General features: G+C 38.9%; 1 pseudogene; it reads left to right on the top strand.

The window, feature by feature from the left end:
• Positions 1-8,930: 8,930 nt before the first annotated feature.
• On the top strand, positions 8,931-9,846 carry LOC115511214 (annotated as a pseudogene).
• The last annotated feature ends 8,882 nt before the right edge of the window (positions 9,847-18,728 follow it).

The raw sequence follows: 18,728 nt of genomic DNA, 5'->3' as shown, positions 1-18,728 counted from the left end.
TTTCTTTTTTATTATATAGAGATAAATATATTCTTATCTTAAATAATACTGAATGTTCAAAATACTTTGTAGAGATATATCAGTGTATATAAAATGAAGAATTTAACAGTGCCATGTGATTTTTTGGCCACTTCCTAGGTTTACCAGATACCTGTTTAGACATGGGCTGGACTTTAGGATCCTGCAGCCTCAGAGAGTGTTGGTAACAATAGTAAAGCCAATATTCAGTGACCATTTTCCATGGTCATATTAAATAATTTACAAGCTCTAGTTTGTTATTTACATCTTTCACACACAGAAACTGAATCACAGAAAAGTTAAATCATTTGCCAACGGCCACACGATTACCACATGATAGAAGCAGCTTTCACACTCAGGATATCTGATTCTAGAATCTGTGCTTTTGGATGTTGTGTTCTCCTGTTCCCTTTCAAAGACCCTGTAGACTGGGTCAATAAACACCAATGAATACCTGATGTACTAAACAAGATCTGTTAGCAATTCAACTGAGGACATGCTTGTGTTAGGCCAGGTGGAGTCTTATGGCAGTCTGAAGATGGCCGAGACATAAAAATAGTGAAGCTAACCCTTTGCCCGAGGTGCTTACTAACAAGACCAGGATTTCAAGTAATTGTTCTAATCGACAGTGGAAAAGTAACAAAATTTTAAATAACAAATTCACCCAGAAGCATTTTATACATTTACCTGGAATAAAGCCAAACTTTTGATTAGTGACTTTTTATTGATTCTACTCCTTCATTCTCCTATTGGATACCACACCCCTCCAAATGCAGACATACTTCTTCATTCTTTTGTTGTACTTATTTCCCAACATAGCACAAAATGCAGCATTTGGCACATTCTCAAACGTTTATGAAAGGATTGATTATACATTTTTACTTTGTTTTCTTTAATTTCCTTTGCAGTCATATTAAGGAGAGCTTGTATGTTCACAGAAAGTTCCTGACAATGAATGAATGAGTGAGTGATAAATGAATGAATGATTTTTCCAAAATCAGCTTTAAAACCCAATTATCATAAGCTTGGTGAACGAAGTTAAAACTTTATTACTCATATATGAGTGGACATGAGAAAATCAACCACTTCTTAATCCATATAAAATAAAAATAGACAGTCTCTTCAGATCTCAGCTAACAATGAGTGTAGGGAAAACTGGCCTCACTGGAAGATGTGAGAAAATTACAAGCCAGGGTCAGGAGGGCAGCTGCCTGCACAATTTTATATTTCTCCAGACAGCGGGTATTAGATATATTTATGATCTTTCAGAACAGAGTAGTCTGTAATGCAATTTTAGCTCATCTAATTGAGAAAGAAAAATGAGAAATGTTTTCCAGACATGTCTGCTTAAGCCTTCCCTGGATCCATGGCATTTGTATCAATACAGGAAGTCATGAAGGTAAATTGAATTTATAGACTTGTGAAGAATAAATCAATTTCCCATGGAAAAACCCTAGTACCAGAGCTTATATGTAAGCCTCCTCCTTGGCTATTTTTATTTGTACTTGCTTAGAGCGTGGTACAAAAACAAAGAATTGTGACAGGTCTAAATGAGTCATTTTGGACAATGAAACCATTTGAGAAATTTTGCTCTAATAATGGAACTTTCCTATTTCTACATTTGCCTTGATTACACAGTAAGGTATGGAATTCCAATAACACTTGTTTTTTTTAATTACTCTTAAGATAGTGAAACAGGAAGTAACAAAGGAGAGAATTTTTAGTTGTTTATCTTTGTAACATAAGTTCAAATTCCTTCTTTTATTTTTCTCTTTAGAGTAAAAACTACACTTGAAAATATTAAGAGAATGTGATGTTTTAGAGAGACCCATATGGATCCAAGTGACTAAAACGAGCAATGCTCATATCTTAAACAAATTAGACATCTTTCCATGTTCTCTCTGGCAAGGTTGTTGCAGGAAACAGATGGTCATTCACATGAACAAATAGAAGAAAGTTCAAAGGCCGGACTCATCACAATAGTGTGGACACAGGGGAGCCTAAGAAGAGGATGGTGAAAGTGACCAGAACTAGCAACAGCCTTAGGTCCTAAAAGGCAAGAGAAAGGGCTAAGATGCAGCAGGCTGTTGCTGTAAGAGGGCCAGGTAGAAGGAGGGCTGTGGCCTGGCTGGACTCAAGATGCCCCAGGGAGGTGGGAAGATATGCCCTCTCTTCTCTGTCTGTCCCCTCTGCAGTGTCTCAATGGTACTTCTCATTGTCCAAACACAACCAGAATTTGACAAGTGAGAGGTAAATTGAACATGTCCAAGAGTGATCTCTGCAGACTGATCTCCAAGCAAAATAGTTTCTCCTTCTAAGTTCCATGGAAAGCTCTACAGCCCAGTGCTTAAAACCATGTATTCTGGAAAACCTCACAGGTTGGATGCCCAGAGCTGGCGCTCCCCCAACACACTCACTCAGCTGAGAGGAAAACGCTAGAGTCCAAGCCACGTTGTGCAGCCCCTAATCACAGCTGGAGAGATCTGTGCATCCCTAACCATGAAGCTTAAAATGCCATAACTCAAGGTTTTCATAATAACATCCAACTTTGATAGACTTCTGTGTGTTGCTCTAGAATGGATGGGAAACAGGGCACCCACACTGGTCCTGCTGATGTTACCTCCCTGAACCTTCCCCAGTGAGTGCTTGATATGGGTGCTATCTCATCATTCATTTGTTTGCAGTGAGTAGGAAGCCCAGGTGATGCAATGCAAAGAGGTCAGCCTCCACACACACAACAGGGAAAAGTGTGCAGATTTGACTTGGAGGGGTAGGTTGTGCCAGACACTCTACTGGGTTTTAGGATCTCTCTCTCTCTTTCTTGTGTGTTCTACCTGTAATTGATTTCACCTTTGTGGCAGCACTGACCAGGGCTGAAGGAGAAAGCTGTTGATGAATTGATTTCTGTCCATTTCTGTTAAGGAGTGCATACTTTGTACTTTCCATCAACTTTATGTGTGATGTCTGGCAAGGTTTCAGGGAATTTTAGGCATGTGCTTCCTCTTCTGCTGAACATAAGCCAGGAATAGCAATATTAGCAGTTGCATTAATAACTACCATGGATACCACTTACAAGTTTTCTATATGTGCAACACCATTTTTCAGATTCTCATTTAATTCTCTCAACAACCTTTATTTGGCATTTTAAGTATGAAAAAAAGTGGAAGCTTTAGAGAAGATAAGTAACTTGCCTCTATTCACACAGCTGGTGAGTGGCAGAGCAGCTTGCTTCAAACCTAGGTTCAAACTCAATCACTAAACTATACTCCAGCACACTAATTATAAGATTTTAAAATTGCACCAATCTTGAACCCAAAAGACCAGTCCTTAGTCCTGGAGACAAACAGATGACCTCCTGGTGTCTGAGGTCATGTGCCAAAGGAAAAAAAAAAAAGTATCAGAGGTCATGAGATGTTGCAGCTGAAGAAATTTTTTGAGATATAAAGTCCAGTTGTTTGTTTGAAACATCCGTCTTCACTTTCTGACATCTACCAGGGAACGCAGGACCCTGACACCCAGGATCCCAAACTGAGCTATGACAGATACTTCTAGAATAGTCAAGAGACACATAGCCCCGCACCTCTGGTAAGACTACAGTCTGCAGAGACTCTTGTCTCTGAGAAAGGAAGTATGAAGCCGTACAGACTGTTTTTCTCAGTTTCTGCCAATAACTAAACTGTTTTACCTGCCAATTTCCCACCCAATTAATACAAAGTAAGACACTACTTCCCTTCCTGACTGGTATTGTGATGATAATACAGGGAGCTCAAGGCTCCTGCATGCATGACACCCAATCTCTCTGCATCCCCATCTTCATTTATAACATGGTGATAATAACACCTTTTCTGTTTCACTTCAGAATTATCATGAAGATGGAACAAGAGAATGGATATCAAGTCTAAAGCACACTAAGTTGTATGTCTCCCTCAAATAGTTCATATGTATTATACAGCCTTGCTCTGTGCCCAGAAGGGTGTTGAGAGACAACAGTAAGAATAGGAGCTCTTAAAGGTCTTTGAAGATCTTTGGTCTTTGAGGACTTTGAAGAAAGAGAAAGTGTTGCTGCATAAAATGGATGTTTAATATAAACCGACTTCCCACCCTAAATGAATTTAACCTGTTGCTCAGCCCCCAGCAGGCTCCTGTATGTACCCACCCCCCCGCCACCATATGGAATGATTTCCGTAAAGCAGTTGTATATAAGATTAGAGATCACATCTCATGAGGTCAATATGCTCATTGCACTTTTATTTCTTTATTTTTTAATGTTTATTATTTATTTTGAGAGAGAAAGAGAGAGAAGGTGAGGGGCAGAGAGAGAGGGAGAGAGACAATCCCAAGCAGGCTCTGTGCTGTTAGTGGAGAGCCCATCTTGGGGCTCGATCTCATAAACCATGAGATCATAACCTGAGCTGAAATCAAGAGTTGGACACTTAGCCAACTGAGCCACACAGGCACCCCTCCTTTACACTTTTAAAGGGATATCAACACATTTCAAATTTGACTTTAATAGTGACTTATGATCAAACATTTGGATATCCACAATTAGAGGAATATATAGAAATATGAGGGCCACTGCAACAGGCTGTGTTTGGAAACTGTGAAATCCACTGAGCTTTAATACTGTGCTAGTTCTCAAGAGGGAAATTGCCCATCTGACTCAACTGATTAAATCCTGCTGTTTATTTAAAGATGGCATTAAAACCTTTGGGAAAGAAACAAATGATTAAAAATCACTTTAAGGTTCCAAGCCATTAACAGCAGAGTGATGACTACAACTATTTCCACTAAATCTATTTTTAATCAATTATTCATCTTAAAATTCACTTAGCTCTGATTCTGTTTTTAAAAAATGGACACCATTGATTGTGTTGCTTCTGCAGACTACAAATCCATATATGTTAGGGGAAATTCCTTATTGAGTAGTGTTCGAGATTGGATCTCAATTAACTAGAAACCAGAAGGACTGTTTGTTTTCATTATCTTCAAATAACCAAGTGACTTCCTTCAGCAAGTGGCACAAACCCCTTTAACCCTGATTTTCATTATTTAACGAGTGAAGGAGAGACACCAGATGATTTCTCAGTTCCCTTCCAGGTCTGACATTGTTGGGCTCTAGGATTCTTCCAAGACTGGTTATTTTTAGTCAACACAGAAAGCAGCAAAGATAACCAGAGTAGGATCTGTGGCATTGTGTTCTCCATGCACAGAGCTTTCCTGAAAGGTGCTGTAATTGAGCTGGGCTCTGTTCATATTTTTTGCAGTTCTGGCATATTCAGTGGCTCCTCTGCCTCTCTTTGCACCATTAGCTCAGTTGGGCCCTGAGAACCTGAAGCCAATTCTCTCCAGCTGAGGTCTCTGAGGCACAACTGATGAGAGAAAGTCTGGATTTATCCATAGAACCACCTTTATGTGTCTAGTGCATAGCACAAGGGCATGTCTGGGGTCAGTTGAGCAGCATGTGGTAAAGCACTCTATGCTCATGAGGGAACAGCATCCTTGGCAGAGAAGTTGCTACTAGGATCTTATTGACCAAAATTCTAGCACAATTTCCCTCGGATTTTTTTTCAACTTTGATGAAAATAATAAACCATATTTCCCACTTATTTTTCCTCAGAAGATACTTGTCTTTCCTAATTATGTAATTGCTGCCTTAATACTCCTTGTGGACTGATGTATTATGGATGAAAAAATTGGGGTTTCCAAAAAGGAGGGCTGTGGGAAGGAAATGAAATCCGACTTCCCAAGATTGTGCTTAAGGCCCAGGAGACTGACTTATAGGACCAGGGTGGGATTTTGTTTTGTTGTGGGAGGCATGTAGAGTATGGGGAGGGACTGAATTATCCTGAAGCAACACAGGAATGTTTTGGAGGCTACAGTAAGAGGTGAAAGGGATAGGGAAAATGACATCAAGAGAGGGACACCCAGAGGAGAACAGAGTCATCTCTGTTCCTCAGTTCCTTGAGTTCCTGGTATGAGGCTTACAGTGTGACTCCTCTTCTACATGGCCCCATGGTATCTTTAGTAAAATATTCATTCAGTGAGATGTGATTGAGAGGGTCTATTTTTTAGACTTCTTGGAATGCACAGTCTTGCTTCAAAATGCACTAGGATAAAAATGGAGGCTACCTAACAGAGGCAGCTCATATGGGTACAGACATTTTTGTGGCCATGGTTTTCCCTAGAATGTAGTCCTTGAGAGGGAGGACTGTGCCATTCAGTCAGTTTGATTTGCTGAAAGACAATTGTAATGCAAACAAAGGGAGGGACCAATAATTCCAGGACTTGTAATATGATTTGATATTAAATATGTAAGTTATAGAAAATAGGACCACCTGAATATTTTCATGGAAATACTGTCACTGTGGAAATAGACCATAACCATAGGACGGTAAAAGAAGATATTCATTGAACAAATATTCACGCACACTTACTTCGTGGTAAGCACTGTGCCAAGCACTGGGGACCTTGCTGAAGAATCACATGTGCATATGGTCTCCACATTCATGGAGTTTACATTTCAGCCAGAGAGACACACATTGAATAATATAATTGCTATTCTAATAGGTGCTAAAAAGAAGTGCAAAAGTAATAAGAAAGAATGTAACAGAGAGATCTGCCCTGGTCTGGGAAATCGGAGAAATTTCTCTGAGGAAATAAGATTTAGCTAAAATATGATGGTTGGGAAGAGAGAATCAATTTACAGGAAAAGGAAAAGCAACAGAAAGAGCACAAATAAAGGCCCTGAGGTAGCAAGCATAATGACATGTTCATAGAATGGAACCAGGAGAACAGAGGAAAGAGGGGCAGGGTGTTCAGGAACTTTAACCACTTAGTCTTAAAACTAGGGTTTTAAGTTAGTTTTAGCCTAAAAACAGGCTGAGGCAAACAGGCTGCCTCAGTTTGCCTTAGATGTCCGGAGTTTCAGCACTCAGAGTACTACATCCCCGGAAATCGCTTTGTTTCAAGCAAATGGGAGCAAGTTTCCCAAGACTGTCCCAATTTTAAAGTCAAGAGGCCCACATGTTGGGCCTCAGTCTTGGGTGCCCCAGGACATTTGGTCACCACACCTCAGGGTAATAGAAAACCATCAGTGGAAATGGCATGACCTGATTTGAGCTGCAGGCAATGGGCCTGGACTAGCTGTGGGGGCAATTCCCCATCTGTCATTTGTACAACTGAGTGACTACTGGGACCTTTCACTGAGATAGGAATCAGGAAGAGGAAGTCAGTTTGGGAGGTAAACCATCAAGAGCTAGGAGTATGTATGTGAAGTTGAAGGACCAGTGTGTCTTCCCTACTGTGGTGTAGCTGGTGCTCTGGAAAAGCTTCTGGGTGGCCTGGATCTGTGAGTGAAAAGATAGAGAGGAGATACTTACCTGGAAGTTATCAAATAGTAGCTGAGAACTTTGGGAATGACTGAGATAAACTAAGGAAACTGTGGAGTAAGAAAGGAGTCTAGTAACTAAGGCCGGAGTAACTTCAATATTTGAAAATTTAGCAAATGCAGATAATTCAAGAAACAAGGCTGAGGAAGTACTGCCAGAGATGTAGGAAGTAAATGGGGAGACCAGTTGTCAGGGCACAAATGGCTTTCAGGAAAGAATAAAGGATCAGTGTTTAGTCTGAAGGAATCCTCAAAAAACCCCACTGAATTTTGCAAAGTAGAAGTCATTGTTAAAACTATTTGTACTTTCATAGTTGAAATTATTAACAAATACTTTATTTTTTTAATATTTATTTATTTATTTTGAGAGAGAGAAAGAGTACAAGCAGGGGGAGGGGGAGAGGGAGACAGAGAAATCCCAGGAAAGCTCCACACTGTCCGTGCAGAGCCCAATGTGGGGAGGTCGATCCCTCAAACTGTGAGATCATGACGTAAGTCAAAATCAAGAGTCAGATGCTTAACTGAGCTACCCAGGTGCCCCTTAACTTATACATTCAAGAATAAGTTAATAATGTCAACTCCTGGTGCATAGGTACTATTTGGACCCTAAAGAAATAATAGGTTGCACTAGGAAGGGACAAAAATACATAAACTCCTTTCAGTAAACCCAAAACAGATTCAGGGACTTCTTTGCAAGATTTATTTATATGATATCAAACTGCTTAGTTCCTTGGAATCATAAGCCAGGAATTTGGGCATGTTGGTGCTGTGTGGGTCACATCTCAAAGGTAACACCAAAATGTGGGGGGATATGTTTTCTATTCAATGTACTTTGATTGTACAAATCATATTAACTGCAAACACCAAAAAGAATACAGTGATTTTTCACAAATATACAGAAAAATGTTTCATCTTTAAAGAACTATTACAGTAGGGATTTAAAACACTGTTTCAGCAAAGGGTCTGAAGTAAATATTTTAGGCTTTGAAAATGGTAAGGCAAAATCAAGGCTATCTGCCGGTATTATTATGTAACAAGAAAGAAAATAAATTTCCACAAACTTTATTTATTTGTTTGTTTGTTTGCATATATGTGAGTTAGTTTTTGTAAAACATGTCTACTAATAAAAGAATGATTTGGAATAAAAGGAAAGTTAACTGAGGTTCAAAGCCAACCTCCAGAAACACCACTGCCGCTTCCACCACAGAGTGAAGAAAACATGTTGAAATGAGGTCTTGCCCCCCAGAGGCTTCTGAACGCAAACGTCAAGTCCAGCTTTGTTGGCCACCCTGTCTGACATGTTGGGTCCATGCCAACATCAATATTACACATTAATGAAAAAGTTGTTAAAATTCTTAATCCAATAAAGACAAAGAAAATCAAGCATGCAATAAAAATTTTGGAGTATTTATGAGTCAATCCCAACATCATTACACTGACAGGTGTTGTAAAAGACCCTGGGCCTCTGTTTTTGAACACATGAACAGCACACGCTTCAAGCAATTGTACCAGATGTTAACAGACTGATTCTTGATTTTACATGTGTGAGATTCTGAAAGTCCTAGAGTATGATACTCCACTTCACAGCGTAGGAATTAGGCACAGAGACATGAAGTTCCATAATATCATGACTGGTCATGAGCCCAGAAAGCTGTAGCTAATACGTTGGGGTTTGGCTGAGTTTTACCATCCTGATTAAGGTTATAATGTCCAAATTACTTCCTGATACTTCAAAGGTCTTGAGCTACTGTAGGCTATAAGATGTACAATTGTACATAAGTCAGATATGTGGAGCTTGGGTTGTATGCTGGCAAGTATGATCTTCTGTAAGGAAGGAGCCATTTTTTCCATGGATGTGACAATTACAATCAGTTGTTGAAGATAGCCAAGGTTCTGAGGTCAGAAGACTTATATGACCATATTGACAAATGCAACATGGAAGTTGATACCATTTCAATGGTATGTTGGGCAGATGCTCCTATAAGCAATAGGAATTCTTTGTTCACAGTGTAAACCAGCACCTTGTCAGCTCTGAGGCCTTGCATTTCCTGGAAATGCTTTGACAATCTGACTTCCCGTCATGGCTCACCACAAAAGAGGCCATAGAGCACTCTTATTCCTACACTGTTATGAAGGACCAAGCTCGAATGGGCTCATCTAGCACATGGGAAGGAGGGGTGGGTGGCAGTATCTCTGTCAGCAGTGCCAATATGATATCAGGGATTTCTTCAGTGCCAACCCCTTCACCCCTCAGACCCCTGTCAGGTTCACCAGTGATTGTGGCTGCCAACATCCCCTTGGGATGTTTGTTCCTGCCACTTAGAAGTACTGACCTCTACTGTCTCCTGATCCCTAAACAGAGGCAGGGGAGTCCATTCTCTTCTTGGTGCAACTTGTGCCTGGTAGGGAGGAGTGCAATACTTCAGAAGCATCATGTCTGAACCATTGCTTGTGGATTTATAACAGTTCAAATCATTAAAAAAAATTATAAAGGCTGATTTTCTTTTTTTTTTAACTCAAACTTTTCATAACTCAGGGATCCCCTAAAAAATTACCTACAGGTGGAATATTTCATACATAAATTTTTTTCTTCCCTTCTACATTCAGTTGCTCATCATTAAAGGACAACAATAAAATAGCCTCAACCCCCATGGCTGCATTTGAGTAAAGATCTCTTCCCATGTCTACTGTTGTATCTCTACCATCCCACACTTAGAGGAGTTAGGCACCTCTCCAGAGATTACAAAAATGTAGCTTCTTTAGGGGAGGTGGGAAGGAAGGAGGGGAGGGGGGACTCAAACTCTAAGAGCAGTGTAATGCTGCCAATATCACTGTGCTCCAAAGGTGCTTTGGTGAGGTTGTCCTGGTGAATCCACTAGAAACACGTCTTAGTTTCACTGAGATGTTGAAAATCTACCCAAAGGGCAGACAGGACCTGAAAATGTCTGTTCAGTAGAAATCATGTCTTATTGACCTAACCCTAACTCCAACTCATTTATAATTTAGTTTCAGTTTACTTAAAAAGTGTAATGCCTTCCTTCCCAGTCTCCTCACCTTAGTTCTGTCCCCTTTCATTCATTTCCCAACATGCCCTTCAGCTGGTAAGAGGGGGAAGGCAAAATCTTTTTCAGTTTTTTCTGACTTGGCTATTTTGAATTGTTAGTTACTAGGCATAACTTCTTGCTTTTTACAAAGGAAATAAATTTACAAAAGAATCATTGTCTACATAGATTTCAAGTTAGCAAGGCTTTAAGAACTGATGGGAGATGTGACCCCACTGAGTTTCCTTTTAAGCCTTCTACCTTATTTTCCTCCTATTCCGTCCTTCCCTCACAGCCACCCAGTGGGAAGGCCTGCCCATGGTCTTGTAAATGCATCTAACAGGTAGGAGCAGAGCCCCTACCTCCAGTGAAATTGAAACGGTAGCCCTATCACTGTGGGAAAACTGTAAACTCTTCTCACAGCCTTGCCTCCCCTTTCTGTCCATATGTATAGAACACTTTGTCCTTCGTATATGAAAGTCAGCCATATGTGAAATTTCAGTGTTGGAATTCTTTGGTGTAAAGAATCTTATTTGGTGTAAAGACATGTTTGGTTGTATTATCAAGATGAGGGGTAAGATCCCTGTGTAAAGGTTTCACTGGGTAGGTGTCTCACATTAGCTTCTGAGGGGCTTGAGTCCTGTTTTGTAGAGGTCACCCATGGCCCCCATTTTTATACACCCTTGCTTCAACGCATGGTACCAGGCAGGGTTGAAAAGCCTTTAAAAAGCAACAAACCAAAGCATCTCTATGGATTAAGGAAACTTTGCCATCACATTTACTTTGTGTATCAGCAGTGCAGGGTTTGAGGATGGAGAAGTGGCCAGTTTTCCTGTTTGTGTGTGTGTGTGTGTGTGTGTGTGCAGTGGATTTTCCACTGGAATTCAACCACCTAAGGTTATCAGGTGCTTTCCCAAGTGAAGCTTAGTTTTCCAAGTATAATAGCAAAACCTTCAGCTCTGTATTTTCTGCCACTATTTCATTAACATAGCTGCCCATAGGAACTGAGAAAAATTCTTCCAACATACTTTAAGGCCTGGAGTCTTAGTTCCATTCCTCTACCTATATAGATTCATAAGCCTTTCTCACCTGGTGTCATGGGTACACATAACCCTTCTTGGCTCTAGCAATGTTATCAAGGTGGTAGCTTGAGTGAACATAAAGGTCAACTTTAGAGGAAACTAAAACCTCCTTTTCAAATGCTTCTCAACCACAGGGAAAATGTTCTGACTGTGTGGCAGGATGCTTTTCTTACCTTTGGCCACTTACAGTGGATATTTCCTGTTCTAAACCTGGTTATGCCCTAGAATGCTGCAGGAGTTGCCATGTTGAATTTGTGCAGAAGCTAAAAGCACAGGATTTTCCAGAGATGCAATTTGTGATTATATTTGCACTGGCTTGGGATATGAATGGACACTTAGGGCTAATGAATTCTTTTGAGGTTGGGAAGGGTGTTGTAAATCAAGACTCCAATCCCACCCTTGTAACTCAGAGAATCTAGGTGTGGCTGAGGCTGATGTGGAGTGTTATAGAAGCTGCGCCTGCTAACACACATCAGACCTTTCAAGAAACTGAAGGTGAATGCAGAAGACTGGCATGCCTTTTAAAATACATATCTAAAGGTTCTTAAAATGTTACTTAAGAAGTCGGTGCAGAAGCATGGAAAAAAAAAAGACCAGATTAGGTGAGTGGGGGTGGGGCAAGGATTTACAAAGTAGCAACTTTTGTGTTCTTGCAAATTACCTCATCCTGTACCTTGCATTGGGACACTATTTCTCAGCTCTATCCTGTGTGTGCAGTAATTAGGTGGCTAGAAATGGAATGCCAATATAAGACAACTATGCTGGCAATTACTCTGAAATGTTTTTGAAATGTTTTTTAAATGTTTTTTAACTTTGTTTGAAGTGGTCTCTTTTTTCTTTAAGTATGAAATCAGGAGTTTCCCATCCCTTCCTGATGTATTGGTTGTCACTCTATTGCATTTGACACATCAAACCCTAAGTGTGCTAGGAAGGAGTTGTGCCTGAAGAGCTTTAATCTTTTTAAATAAAAACTTTAAAACAAATGAAGAAAATAAAGTTAATATTCTTTATTATAGTATTCATTGTAAATGAACATCTGTAAAATTCATTTTTAGTTTGTGGGCCATACAAATACTGGATTTGGCCCATGGGCCATATTTGCCAACTGCTATGTTACACACACACAACACACAACACACAACACACACACTATTTGTATCGATTTTTTGCTGAAGTAACTGAATAGTTTTTATCCAGGACCTCAAAATCTCCACTGACATGAAGATTTTTTTAAAGACTGAATTCACAAAAATTGGATTCCCACATCCCATTATAGATAAAATACAACTGAGACAATTTTAGAAAATGACAAATATGATTATGGTGGAAATTATTTGGGTAAATGGTGCTCAATTTTTCAGTTTTCTCTATCTTATTTTAAAAGACCATCACTTTTACTTCATACCTACATCCTTATAATAATACATTATTTGTCTTGTATCCTAAAAATTTCTATCACTTAACAGCATTTGTATCAGTCTATTTTTTAATCTCTTAATTATGATATGTTCTGTCTTTTACTTAAAAACATCTAAGAGAAAATAACAGAATAGAAATACTTGTTAATTCTGGCTTTAGTATAAATAGCATTTGCCTTTGTTTTCCATAATGAAATTTATTTGCTACTTAGTTATAGAGACACTCAACCTTCCTGTTCTGAAATAAGGTCTCAGCAAGAACTAATTCCAATATTCATTTTAAGTTTGTGACTAAGACATGTGGCCATGACTTAATTGTATTAAATAAGTGATGGAAAATTGGGCAAATCTGAATGGAAGTCATTTGAATTGGAATTGAAGGTATCTGAACTTGAATGGAAGATATTTGTTTCCTCTTGTCCTTGTTCCTTCTTTGAGGCCTTTTCACTCAGAAGTGGATAGGAATACACCCTCCCCACCAAAAGAATCACCATTGTCTCAGTGAATTATGAGTTTTACTTTGTGTCATTATCAGGGCCAAAGTAAAACCACACATTTTAGATGGACAGCTGGAATACTATGATAAAGATGCCTGTGTTAGTGAAATATTTTAGACTTTTAATAACATTGAGGTTTCCCACAAAGAAACCCAAGAGGAAGGTTTTGTACAGGTAGGTTATTTAGGAAAGTAATTCACAAAAGCAGAAATAAGGATGGGGGATGGAACTATGGACAGCGGGTAAAGCTAATACAATGATTAATGGAGTTGGCTCCTGTTACCATTGTTCCATCTTGCAGGAGTTTCTGAAATATATCTGCCTCCCCCGAGGTAAGAAAGGGGGAAAATTGTCCACTGGGGCCTGATCCACAGTCAATGAGTCAGTGGTGACTCCATAGTCCCACATGCTTAAAAGCCTAAAGTTACCCATGGCCACGGCACTAGAGAAGATCCAGAGCAAGGAAAAAATGGGTTTGAAGTTGTGTGAAGCTGGGGAAGCCTCAAGAGGCTAATTGTGGCTCTTTCTCATAGGACAAAACAAACCTAAAATTTGTTCAAATGCAGCTTCTGAGCTTGGGTACAAATATTCCTGAGGCATAGCCACTTATCCTAGAATGTCCCCTGAGGCTTCCCTTATATTAAATAGTTTCTCATACCAGGCTGGAGAAATTCCTGCAGTGCCAAAACGTCAGTCAAAGATTTAAGGTTTGCAAAATACTCTCTTTACCCCCCACCCTTTCAGAAATTGTAGGGAGCGGGGCTAGGGCAGAGGTTACATTCTTTATCTCCAACTGATGCTAGAAAAAAAATCTAAACACTATATTCAGACATGACCATAATTGGCATCACTTTTGAAGTATTAAATCCAACTTATGAATAAACAGACTAAAACTTGTCCAACATAAGTCATCCCATAATCACTTAATGAGACTGTTTTGTCTGTTGTCAAATGGAGCTGAATTTAACTTTCATACAGTCATTTCCCCACAGACCTGGAGGAGTCTGAACCGGTAACGCTTGCTTTGCAAATGCAGAAAGGGAGGATCACAGAGATAAAGTGACATGTCAAACATGACCCAAAAAGATTCAGGCTCAGGTGTTCAGACTTCTAGACTAATGTTTCTCCTCTATCATTCCAATAGAATTATTTTGTCTTCTTGATGTTCACTTCATGTAGCAAAATTTTCTATTTCCATCTGAAGCACTGCCTCCTCCACTGCTCTGTAGGACAGCATGCAGTCAGTGTAAGGCTCATTTGGTTTGTAGTTTTCATCCAAACAAGACATCTTCCTTCCAACAGATGGAATTTTCCTGAGTCCTGGAGTCCAGGGCCACCCCAAGAAGCATGTCCCTTTCTTCCCACAAAACATTTCTAGGGCCTTTTACAGAAACTTCTACATTTTGTGTCTCTCCTTAAAGGCCCCTTAGAAAGAGCACTTGTGCTTAACTGATTTAACATTACATTCATGAATTTATTATATTAATGTATAATTACATTAATTTCCTATATTAAATTATTGTTTACAATCCATCAATTAATTAAACATTAATATTCACTTGTCAGGTGTAAATTAAGGCACGTCACTACTGGATCAGGGAAGGATAACGTAGTTAATAACTATCTTATTGTTACTATGGCACACAGGGGCACTATTGACTCAAAACCAGAAATGTACTAACAAGACTGCCAAACCAGAAGCTAGGAAACCTAGACTCTAGTCCTCTGCCACCAGGGCATCTGCTGAGGAGACAATCACCATTCTCCAGCCTCAAGTCATTTCCTATGTTTATGGGCTCTGATATCAGCAAGAGTCAACAGACAAGCTGCAGAGAGAAGGCAGTGGGGCTTCAGCCTTTGCCAGCCTAGATGAGGTGATCCTTGGCAGGATGATCTGTTGGTTGAATCCATGCCCTTAAAGAAACTGGATGTTTGGGGAGGTTTCTTCTATATTTGAAAATCCAAAAGGAGAGGTAGAAATGGATGATGAACTTGTGCAGAGACACCTGACTGGTGGTCTTCCTGTATTTGGTTGAATCTACCCACCAAAGTGACTCAGACAGAACACAGAGACAGGGGTGGGAGGGTATGTAAACCAATGGAGAAAACTCTGGGGTTTTCTCCTCTTATCCCTATTACTTTTCCCTTCTAGTTATGTTGAGTTTTATCTCCTCTTCTCCTAGATTGTTAAGATAGTTTATCTTAATTTTTTTCTGTTTTAATCATTTAAAAACATAAATTTCAAATGTAATGTTGATATGGTTGAGTTTTAGTTCTCTTTGAATTCAAAATATGTTCTTAATTGCTCCTGTGGTTTCTTCTTTGGACCATAGTTTACTTAGAAGTGTGTTATTATTATTATTTGGTGATTTCCCAGGTTATCTTCCTGTTATTGTGTTTATTTTAATTTTGCTATGAGCAGAAAACAAATTCTGTATGATTTCAATCCTTTTAAATTTGCCGAGTTGGGTTTTATGTCCTAGCATATGACGTCTCCTTCTAAAACAGAAAAGAATATACTGTGGATAGTTTTCAGTTAGGTCAAGGTGGTAGGTAGTGTGGTTCAGATTCTCATATTCTTTACTAAATTTATTGTCTACTTGTTTCATTCATTACAGAGAACAGGGTGTAAAAAACCTCATTTTTAAATTTGTCTGTTTCTCCTTGTAGACCTATCTACGCTTTCTTCCTGCCTGTTTGCATATGTTACTATAGGTGCTTACACATTTAGGAATTTTTTCTTGTTTTTACTAATGGCCCTTTTATAATTATGAAATGTCTCTCTCTGGGAATTTTTCTTGTTGTGAATGCTAATTTGTCTTAAAGCAATGAATCAGTCCAAAACTGTTATGGTTGGTTTTTGCATGGTATTTTTTCCATCATTTTACTCCTGACAATCTGTGTCTTTTTACTTAAACTATATATTTTCAAGGGTGCTTGGGTTAGTCAGTTAAGCTTCCAACTCTTTATTTCAGCTAAGGTCATGGTGTCACAGTTCATGGGTTCAGGCCCCGAGTCCAGCTCTGCACTGACAGTGCGGAGCCTGCTTGGGATTCTCTCTCTCCCTCTGTCTCTGCACCCCCCTTGTTCATATTCTCTCTCCCTCTCTCGAAATAAATAAAGTTAAAAAAATAAAAAAAAAATAAATTACATATATATTTTCAAATAGCATTTAATTGCTTTTTATCCGGTCTGATAATCACTGATTTCAAAATGGTGTATATAGAGGTGCCTGGGTGGCTCAGTCAGTTAAGCATCTGACTTTGGCTCAGGTCTTGATCTCATGGAGTTGTGCATCTGGCTCTGTGCTGACAGCTCAGAGCCTGGGGCCTGCTTCGGATTCTGTGTCTCTCTCTCTATCTGCCCCTCTCCCACTCATACTCTATCTCTCTCTGTCTCTCAAAAATAAATAAAATGTTGAAAAAAATTAAAATGCTGTATGTTGTCCATTTGTATTCAATGTAATTTTTATATGTCTTGTTTTAAGTCTACCATTTTTCTATTCTGTTTTATATTTATTTATTCTTTTCTCTTTCCCCCGCTTTCTTTGAACCAATTTTTAATATTTAATTTTATGACCTTTATTGGCTTTTAAGCTATACTTCTTTGTTTTAAATTTTTGAATTGTTGTAGACATTATAACATGCATATTTAACTTATTACACTTTGCCTTTAATTAATATTATTGCTATAACTTAAAAACTTTATAGCAGCTCACTTTCTTTTATCTTTCATATACATATTTTATCTCTACCTATATTATAAGCTCCAGAATAGCATTTAATGTTTGCTTTAAATAATCAGTGTTCCTTTAAAGACAGTCAGAAATAAGAAAAAGGACTAGTCTGTATTTGCTGCATATTTGTCATTTGTAGTGCTCTTTGCTGGCTTCCATAGATCTGAGTTTAAATTTGTTATTATTTCCCTTGCCTTTAGTGAACTTTGTGGATTTCTTGTAGCGGAAGTCTCCCAAAGACAAATGATCCAACAACCTTGGTTTACCTAAAATATGCTTATTTTGCCTTCATTTTTGTAAGTCATTTTTGTAAGACAGAGAATTCCAGGTTAGTAATGCCATTTTAAAGGAGTCATTCTACTTTATTCCTGATTGTTCTGTTTCTGATGAAATTTTAGCAGCTACTTTTATCATTGTTCCCCATATTCAACATCAATGTGGTTTATTTCTCTGACTGCTTTTAAGATTTCCTTTTTTGTCTGTGGTTTTTATTAGTCTGAAATGACATGGTTTGTTTTCTGTTTTCCTGATTTTTAAAGCCACAGGTTTATCTTTTTCATTAAATCTGGAATTTTTTCAGTCATTATTTCTGTGATTTTTTTGACCCCAATTTCGCTCTCCTCTCCTTCTGGCACCCTGACCACAAATATGATAGACCATGTGCCATTGACTTTTCCAGTCATTTTTTTAAATTTATTTACTTATTTTGAGAGAGTGAGAGAAAGAGTGGGGGAGGGGCAGAAAGAGAGGGAAAGACAGAATCCCCAGGGCTCAAACTCATGAACCCTGAGATAATGACCTGAGCTGAGATCAAGAGTCAAACACTTAACCCACTGAGCCACCCAGGCGTGCCCCTCTTTGCTTCCGTTTTTATTATCCCATCTCAAATCCCACTAATCCATCTTCTGTACTATCTAATCTATTGTTAGCCTGTCAGAAAAAATTTTCAATGCAGATATTGTATTTTGCTGATGCAGAATTTCCATTTGTTCTTTTTCTAAATGTGAATTTCTATGCTGAGTCCCCATGTGTCATTCTTTTTATCCCCCTTTCCCTTAAATTGTGAATATATTGATAATAATTGTTTAGAAGCCCTTACCTTATAATTCCAACATCTCTTAGTATAGTCATTTTCTATGGCTTTCTGAAAATTGTAGATATTCTGTTATAGAGAGTTTGAATTATCTTAGCTTCCTATGGAAAATATTGAGCTTTGTTTTAGTCATTCACTGGTTGATCAGCTTCATTCTATTCATGCTTGTGTCCTTTACTGTATGGCTAGTGTAGCCCTGTGCTCTGGCCTTACTGTGCTCTCACCTGGATGTCTGCCATGTTCATTCTGGTGGGGCCGCTCTCTCATGTCTGCCAGCATTATGTGACCCTGCCAACCCCAGTAGCTCTTCCCTGCTGAACTTTAGGGAATCGCATCCCATGTATATAGCACTTAGTATTTGGGCAAAGACTCAAGGCCACTCCTATACTGAACTTACCCTCTGGACACCTTCTTCTTTATACTATGTTCCTCATAGTCCAGCCACTTCATTGGCCC

This window comes from Lynx canadensis, chromosome A3 (assembly GCF_007474595.2).
Source record: "Lynx canadensis isolate LIC74 chromosome A3, mLynCan4.pri.v2, whole genome shotgun sequence".
Classification (NCBI taxonomy): domain Eukaryota; kingdom Metazoa; phylum Chordata; class Mammalia; order Carnivora; family Felidae; genus Lynx; species Lynx canadensis.
This window is presented reverse-complemented; position numbering and strand designations above follow the sequence as displayed.